Source organism: Camelus dromedarius, chromosome 12 (assembly GCF_036321535.1).
Source record: "Camelus dromedarius isolate mCamDro1 chromosome 12, mCamDro1.pat, whole genome shotgun sequence".
Taxonomy (NCBI): Eukaryota; Metazoa; Chordata; class Mammalia; order Artiodactyla; family Camelidae; genus Camelus; species Camelus dromedarius.
This window is the reverse complement of record NC_087447.1, coordinates 49,564,605-49,574,079: the sequence shown is the minus strand read 5'-3', so window position 1 is coordinate 49,574,079 and position 9,475 is coordinate 49,564,605.

Sequence of the window (9,475 nt, the reverse complement as noted above, 5' to 3'; positions counted from 1 at the left end):
CCTCTCTCCCTCCATCCTCAGAGTCCCGAGACCCCCTCTGCCTTCTCACAGCCTTGGGGACCTCCCCCAGCCAGCCACAGCTTCCCCCTTTCCTTGCCCTCAGTGTGCACAGGAGGGAGATCATACATCACCCTTCTATTTACTCCTCCTTTTATGCAACCAGTATTTATCAAGGGCCCACTATGTACCAGGCACTGTTCTGGTTCAGGGACATAGGAGGGAACAGAACAAGACCTTCACTTTTCAAGAGGCCTTGCATGTGGATGGAGGAGACAGGCGTTACACTAAGCAGCAGGTAGGATAACTCCAGATAACGGTAGGCACTACGAAGAAACAAAAACAGGTGACTGGAGCTGGGGAGATGACTCCTTTACAGGGTGGCCGATGGGGAGCCTGAGACCTGAATAATGAGAAGCTATATTAGTTCCCTATTGCCGATTCAACAAATTACCATAAACTTAGTGCCTTAAAACAGTAAAAATGTATCCTCTTATAGTTATGGATGTCAGGAGACTAAAATGGGTCAGCAGGGCTGCGTTCCAACTGGAGGCTCTGGGCAAGTCTGTTTCCTTGCCCTTTCCAGTTTCTAGGGGCTGCCTGCACACCTTGACTCGTGGCCCCATCCACCATCTTCAAAGCCGTCACCGTAGCATCTTCATAGCTGCCCCTCTCTCTGACCTCTGCTTTTGTCATCACATCTGTTTCTCTAACCTCCATCCCCTCCTCCCTCTTATAAGGACCCTTGTGGTTACACAGGGCTACCAGATAATCTCCTTACCTCAAGAACCATCATTTAATCATATCTGCAAAGTCCCCTTGACCATGTAAATTAACATATGCAGGGATTAGGACATGGATGCCTTTGGGAGCCACTATTCTGCCTGTCAAGGAAGCCAACCCTGTGAAATCTGAGTGGAGGAGAGCACCTCAAGCAGAGGGAACTGTATATATAAAGGCTCCAAAGCTAGAAGGAACTAGCGTGTTCTCAGGACAGCAAGAAGACCACCCTTCTAGAGAGTAGTGCTCCAGTTAGCTTGATTGTAATCCACTTCATCCCTGAGGCCAACGTCACTTCTGTAAATGAATGAGGTGTGCTCCAGGAACCCTGAGCAGCCAGGACAGCCCCTAGAGGGCATCTTTTTGGCACTTAAGGTCCCTCCCCTTGCTTCTAGTTACCTGACCCTTCAAATGCTTAGAACCAGGAGCCCTGGATGTTTGAGGAAGGTGACAGCCCAGGTGCCCACCTGGAACTGGGGGCCAGGCTTAAACTGGTCAAGGAGTGGGCCCAGCCCCTGGTACCTGCATATAATCCTGCTCTTTCTTCCCTGCTAAAGGCCAGGATTGTGTGGCTGAGGGAGGATGGGAGCAGGAAGGCCTGGACCTCAAGCCATGGCAGCAGCCTTCAATGGCCATATTGTTAGCTCAGGGCTGCAGTGGGGAGGGTGCCAAGGTCTGCCTGAATGAGGCATCTGTGCTTGCTGGGTCAGGATACCCAGGTCATAGGCTCCCCTGGGAGATACTGCCCATCCCCCACCTCTGCCCAGACCCTGCCATTTGGCTTCTTTAGCATCCCTTGGACTGATCCCTCAAGGACCACAACTGTCACTGGCTGGCTAATTGAGCCATGGGCTGTTGGTTGGTGGCCTTTCCTGTTAGATTGTAAGCTCTCTGAGATGGCCACCGAGTCCTAGCACCCAGCCCAAAGCTTGGCTCAGAGAAGTTGTTCCATAAATGTGTGTAATGGATGAATGAATGAATGAATGAATGAATGAATGAGATTTGCCATTCTTACTTCGTCTGATCACCTCTTCCCTAGATGACTGCACTAGCTTCCCTACCTCTGCTCTTTCCTCTTCCACACCGTTGCCAGGAAATCATTCTAACCATCAGTTAAAACCCTCCTGGGGCTCCCTGAGACCTCCCTCAGGACCCAGGCAGGCCCTGCCACCCTTGCCAGGTGTTCCCCCACTAATTATCTTTCCTGCCCCTGCACTACTCCCAGAGAACACCTGACACTTCCCAGCCTGCATGTCCTTGTAGTCATGGATCCCTATGCCCAGAGTGCCCCTCCTCCTCTTCTCCCTGCCTGAGTGACTTCTACTCATGCCACCAGCTCCTCCAGGAAGCCTGCCTGAGTACCCACAGCCTTCTCTGGGCTCCCACAGCCTCCCCACCCCAGCCAGTGCTTCCCACCTCTTCAGCACCAATTGTAATTGTCAGGTAACACCTCTGACTCCCTGACCAGACCCTGAGCTCCTCAAGGGCAGGCATTAAGTCTGACCCACATTTTCATCACAGCCAGGACATGGTCAGGCCCAGAACAAATGCTCAGCAGAGGTCTAAGCTCAGCCCCAGGACAGTGGGCTCTGCCTGAGGCCTGAGTAGTGGGTACTTCTGCTCTCTGGTGGTCATTTTGGGTCACTGAACTTTTCTGTGTCCTCTTCATGGGCTTCACAAGGGTAATGGACCCTTGAACAGTGGTTCTCAAGGCCCAACAGCATCAGCGTCATCCTGGGACTTGTTAGAAATGAAATTCTTGGGCTCCACTCCAGACCTGCAAGTGAGAAACTCTGGGGGTTGGGCCAAGCAATCTGTTTAAGGAGCCCTCCTGGAGATTCTGATGCAGCCTGAAGTTTGAGACCCCTTCTCCTAGGAGCCCCAGGTAATGGAGGAGACGGCAGGGTACAGCCTGGTAGGGTTGCCAGTTAAAGTACTGGACTCCCAGTTAAAACTGAATTTCGGATGAACACCGAGTAGTTTTTAGTATATATGTGTCTGGTGGAATATTTGTAATAAAAATCTAGAATTTGGGGTAAACAAAAGACTTTTATAGCAAATATTGCACCAGACACATTTATATTAAAAATTATTCATTGGTCATCTGAAACTCAGCTTTAACTGGGTGCCCTATTTTTTTTTTCTTCTAAATCTGGCAGCTATAAGTAAAAAGACTCTACTCTCAGTTTGTTGCTCTGGTCTCACTATCTTGAAATTCTTAATAATTTTTGGACACAGGCCCTCGTCACTTAAAGGAAGGAGGGGAAACAGAGCAGGGTGACTCTTTCTTCCTTCCTTCCTTCCTTCCTTCCTTCCTTCCTTCCTTCCTTCCTTCCTTCCTTCCTTCCTTCTTCCTTCCTTCCTTCCTTCCTTCCTTCCTTCCTTCCTTCCTTCCTTCCTTTCTTTCTTTCTTTCTTTCTTTCTTTCTTTCTTTCTTTCTTTCTTTCTTTCTTTCTTTCTTTTTCTTTCTTTCTTTCTTCCTAATTGAAGTATAGTCAGTTTACAAATGTGTTAACTTCTGATGCACAACATAATGCTTCAATCATACATGAACATACAAATATTCATTTTCATATTCTTTTTTCACCACAAATGACTACAAGATATTGAATATAGTTCCCTGTGCTATACAGTATAAACTTGTTGTTTATCTATTTTATATATAGTAGTTAGTATCTGCAAATCTTGAACTCCCAATTTATCCTTTCCCACCTCCTTCCCCTGGTAACCATAAATTTGCTTTCTATGCCTGTGAGTCTTTTTCTGTTTTGTAGGTAAGTTCAATTGTGTCTTTTTTTAAGTTTCTACATATAAGTGATAACATTTGGTACTTTTCTATCTCTTAAAAAAAACCCATTTAACACGGATGGGTGATGAGTGGAGCCTGGCAGGACAGGTCTGGGAGCACACCCTCTGCTGGCACTTCAGGATGGTCTGACACTCCATTTAGGATGTGGGGTGCTAGGGCCTTCTTGTCTGAAGCTTCTGGAACCTGTGCAGAGATGCCAGCCAGCCTGACAAGCCTGGTTCCCACCCCACCTGTATCAATAGGAAAAGAGAACCCTAGACTGTAGAGAGTCCCAAGAGGCTCCTTCATTGCCTGGATCTGCCTGGCAAAGATCTGCTCCTCTGCCAGCCTCCACTCAAGCTCTGCCTCCCCCAGGATGACCTCCCTGACTGCCCCACAGTCCATATTGAGACGCTTCTCCTCCCTGATGCTCCCACCACACCTTGTTCCCTCCTCCATTTGAACCGTTATTTTATTTTTGAGAACTGCCTTGTGTCCCATGTCCCCGTCAGACTGTGATTTCCCTGGGGACTCCCAGATGGCTGCTGGCTTATCACTGGGGCCCTGGCCTCCAGCACAAAGGCTGCCTGGCCCAGAGGGGTGGTAATACAACAGCAGCCATGATGACAACCTTGACGGGCCTTAGCTGTGTGCCTGGCTCTGTGCCAAGCTTCACGGGGCATTATCTCATTAACCCCTCCACAGCCTAAAGTGGTAGATACTGTTATCCCTGTTGCACAGATGAGAAAACTGAGGCTCAAAAGGTGAAATCACTGGCCACATTCACAAGGGTAGAAGGCAGGAGAGCCAGGATCTGACATGCGTCCTTCTGGGTGCAGAGCCCCCTTGTGCTCTGCTGAGTCAGGGCTCATCCCTGCGTGATGGGTGCTGGATGGAGGCAGGGCTGAAAGGGCACCCTCAGGGCAGCCTGACTGCCCCAGACCACAGCAGGCTGGGACTCGGCTTTCTTGGTGGGTCACAGCATATGCAGAGAGTCAGGGGGTCAGGGAAGGTCACGGTAGGTGTGGGGGCTGCTAACCTCTGAGGACAGTGCACAGTCAAGTCCAGATGTAATTTGGGCTGTTATTTCTTGCCAGTATGCATGAGCCTCATCTCCTTAATCCCTTAACCCCTGCTCCAGCCCCCAGCCAGACCCCGGGGGCTCCCAGCCACGGCCCCAGCTCAGGAAGCTCCCAGGGCTCAGGGATTGGGGGGGGGAATATGTGCCTGGAAAGGGGCAGGTTGTAATGGCTCAGGGTCTGGGTGCCCACAGGGGCAGTGATGGGTCCTGGCTGGAACCCAAGCTCTAGGGTGACCACCTGTCTGGGTTTGCCCATGACCGAGGGATATGGGACTCTCAGTGCTAACAGTCCAGGGCAAACTGCGGCAGTTATCACCCTGCCACAGCTCTGAGCCCCAGACTGCTCCTCCTGCTCATTAGATGCTTCTGAGCCCTGGATGAAGGACCCTGGGAAACCCAGATGGCGTTAGTGCACACAGGGAGGTCAGCCTAGGAGTGACCCCAGGGGCTGGTGGAGAGAGCAGGGCCAGGAGTCAGAGTGCCCACTTCAGCCTTACACTGGCCACCTGCCTAAAATCCTGGCGCCCCTTTCCTCTTCTCTAAAGTGAGGTGGGTAAAATCCACTCTACCAGGGCTGTTGAGGGGATGAACATGAGATAATGCAGCCAACAGGAGGTATCATTGCAGGATTCAGTTTAACTGTAAATAACAGAAGCATTCTGGCTTAAACAAGAGCGTTTGTTTCTCTCTCACAGAAAAGTCTGGAAATAGACGGTTCCAGGGTGGTAAGGGGGCTCTGCTTTGTTAAGTCCTCTGGGATTCAGCCTCCTTCCAGCTCATGGCTCCTCCAACCCTAGGGTGCAGCTTCAAAGACCAAGATGGCAGCTAGAGCCCCAGCCATCACATCTATGAGTTGTTGGCACAGAGAAAGTATTTGAAGCCTTTCCATTGAATAAGACTCACATGGAAATGGTTCTGAGGGGAGAAGAGACAAGCCCAAAGATTGAGCTCTGAGGCTCCCACATCAGGAGAAGAGGAGAAACCGCTCCTGAGTTTCTGGACTTGTATAGCCAACTGTAGGCCTGACATCTCCACTTGGATGTCTAAGCAACATCTGAAAATTAGCATGTCCAAACTCGAATTCTGATCTGTCCCCCAAATCTGCTCCTGCTGTCATCTTCCTCAGTGTCAGATCACAGCAACACCATCCATCTAGGTGTTCAGGCCAAAAACTTGGGGTCATTCTTGACTCCTTTCTTTCTCTCACAACCTACATTTAATTCATCAGAAAATCCTGGGTCTCTGCCTCCCAAAGACACCCCAGAATCTGATTACCTCTCCACTGCCCCTGCTGTCACCCTGATCAGAGCCACCATTGCCTCTCATCTGAGGCCACATTCTGCCCTCCCTGCTCCTATCCTTTCCCCCTTGGTGTATTCAACTCACAAAGCAAATGGTGACACCTCTCTGCTTAGAAATCTCCAGTGCTTTTCCATTTCAGTTGGAGGAAAAGTCAAATTCCTCACCGTGGGCTCTAGACCCTTTGTGACCTGATCTCTGTGACCTTGTAGACCATCTTTTACCTCCCTCCATCCCCGTTACCCTCATCACTCCCTCTACCCAACACATTGGCCTCCGGGCTTGGAAAGACCAGGTACATCCCACCCTAGGGCCTTTGCCCTGGCAGGACTCTCAGAGCTGCCCTGCAAATTCTTCCTACCCTCTCTCCACTCACAGATGGCAGACCTACCTCACAATCTGAGGGAAGCTCCCTAGAGGAGGAGAAACTGGAGCTGGGACTTCCAGGTTGGCCAAGGAAAAAGGCATTCCATGTAGAGGGCCCAGCAGGTGCTGCTGGGAGTCGGGGAGAATGAGGATCCACTGAAGAGTTTTAATCAAGGGACTGGTGTGGTCAGATCGGAGTTAGAAGGAGTGGGAGGTGAGCTGGAGAGGGCGGGAGAGGAGGTAGGGAGAGTGGTGAGGAGGCTGAGATGATGGGGCCCAGCCTGGCGCGGTGATTATGGGAGCCATAGGGTCAGAGAGTGGTTGAAAAGATGTTACAATGTTTGAGAGACAGAAACTCCAGAGTTAGAAGCCTGGGAATGCCAATAGCTCTAGAATTCCCCTCTCTGAGTTCCGTGACTGACTGGCTTTGGGGAGTAAAGTCTAGGACAACCCCGAAGCTGGCCAGGGTGACCTGGTGGCTGCTGGGGCTTGCTGCAGAGATGGAAATGTGGATGTGCTTAATGCACAGAACTGTACATGTTAACATGGTTAAAATGTACATTTTATGCTATGTCTATTTTACCACAGTATTTTTTCAGAAGAGTAAAATGCCTAGACCAGTACCTAGTATGCAATACACACTCCAGAGCAGACCCTTTCAGGGAGTGGTCTCTGAGGTCCTTACTCTTTTCACAATGAGGTGTCATTTGTCTTTTTCACTGGGGTGGCATTTCACAATGATGCCAAAGCAATGGCAGTAAAACGGCTAACATCCTCAGCAAAAATCAGAGCAGCAGCTCCAAGCTGTACAAGAAGTTGTTGTATTCTCTGCGGCCACTCCCGCACAGTAAAACACTACCAGTATCACCCCAGAAAGTCATTGATGAAGCAATACAAATGTTTTAATTCACTCTATATTGATTCTTAAATGCACTTGTTAATATTCTGTGTGACAGAATGGTCAGTAAGCACCACATGGCACTTCTGCTGCAGACAGAAGTGCAGCGGTTGTCTCAGGGAAAAGCATTTGTGCAGTTGTTTGAATTGTGAGCTGAACTAGCCACTTTTTTTATGGAACACCATTTTTACTTGAAAGAAATAACTGACAGATAAATTATGGTTATGCAGACTTGAGTAGCTGGCAGACATTTTATCAAAATGAATAAAATCAGTCTGCCATTTCAAAGTAAACTGACAGTATTTGTTGCGAATGGTAAAATTTAGCTTTCAAATGAAAATTAGAATTTTGGAAAACTTGTGTTTACCACTGTGAGCATGACAGCTCCTCAGTACTTAAAAGACTTTTCTGATGAGTTTGGTGGTTATATTAACAAATTTGATTTTTTAATATTATGTACTGAACTTCATCAGTATTTGAAAGATCTCCATGATTTGGCGAACCATTGTTTTTCCCCAATGGCCAATACTGTTACAAAATCACACATTGGTAAAAGACACATTCAAAGTGCAAAGAGACCAGTGGTTTCAGATTCAAATAGCAGCTAAACTTCAAGAAATGTGACCAGTTTGAGTTAGTATCAAAGAATAGACACAATTATTTGAAAATGCCATTAAAATACCCCTCCCTTTTCTAATTCATCAGTATAAGCCTGTATTTTCTTTGTAAACTTTTGACCAAAACAGTATATTGGTTAAAACAATATATTCAACCAAAACAATATATTTTCTATTTGGCAACCATTACAATTTATTTATTTATTTTTATTATTTAAAAAAAATTATAAATCATTTTTTATGGGGGAGTAATTAGGTTTTAATTAATTAATTTATTTTAATGGAGGTACTGGGGATTGAACCAGGACCTACTGCATGTTAAGCACACACTCTACCACTGAGCTATACCCTCCCCCTCAAAATTTTTTAAACATGTAAAATGATGCCACTCTTCTCACTAACTTTTTGTTTTGGAAAATGTAGTTATTTTTCATAAAAATGCTTTAATATTTACTAAGATTGTTATTACTATTTTAAATTAATAACAAGTATTTTAAATGTCTCAGTTTAAATTTATAATATGGTAAATACCAATATAAGCCATATGTAAATAGGAATTCTTTGGGGTCCTCAGTAATTTTTAGGATATGAAAAAGGGTCCTGAGACCAAAAGGTTTGAGAACCAGCCAGTGTTAGCTTTAGGATTATTATTCTGCACCAACCAGTGTGAGACAGCAGGGGGCAGCAGACGCAGCCAAATGATGGCTGTAAAAGGTAGGAACGCCTGCTTCCACACCCGGTACTGGAGACACAAAAGTAAATCTGACAAGGGGTTTGTGGTAACAGACCTTGGCAATTGACGGTGATGGAGCCAACGCAGACACCCCCTTTTGTGAGCATCGGGAGGTGCTGGTACAAAGGTAAGCTTGGAATCATGGTGATTACCAAATTTCCCATTTGCTGGTGGCAAAACCTGGTGGAAGGGAGGGAGCCTGCAGCATCTGGGGTCAGAGAGGACTCTGAAGCTCCCATCCTTTCAAGACTGGAGCCTGAGCAGGGATCCTGGAGAATGAGAATGGGGGCCAGGTATCATTTTTATTGGACACAGGCATTTTCAGCAACCACCCCGAACCCCTCCACCATGGGAAAGGGGCTGCCACAGATTTATAACCCATCCCAGTCTAACTTTTCCCCATCTCAGTCTAACTTTTCCCTTCCTTTCCACTTTCCACAGCCAAGGCTCCCAGCTTGGTGCCTCTCCCTCAGCCTCCGCTCCACCTGGCCCTCTCCCTGGACCGCAGACACCTTACTTCCTGTTTGGCTGAGACCTCAGGCCTGATCTTCCTTACCTGTCCGTCCCCTCTGGGGTCCCCCCCAGCCACGGAAGTGGAGATGCTGCCTTTCTTCCCTGACCACTTACCCCTCCCTGCACATGGCTTTAAGTCCTTTCTAAAAGCCTCCATCTCTGCCTGCTCCTCCAGCTGACAGCAGCACATGCCCTTGGCAGCTCCCTGGGAAGGCGCCACACCAGCTCCAAGTGCACCCCTGCTCCTGCCTTCGCCTCCCCCCAGGGTCACCCTCAGTCCTACCACTGACCCCAGAACACTTCAGTCCCGGTACCCCGGCCCTGTTAAGCTCTCCTTGCTGCTCACTCCTCTCAGCGTCTGACCCTCTCTCTCCCCTGCTTCGCTGCCAGTCCTTCTCTGGCT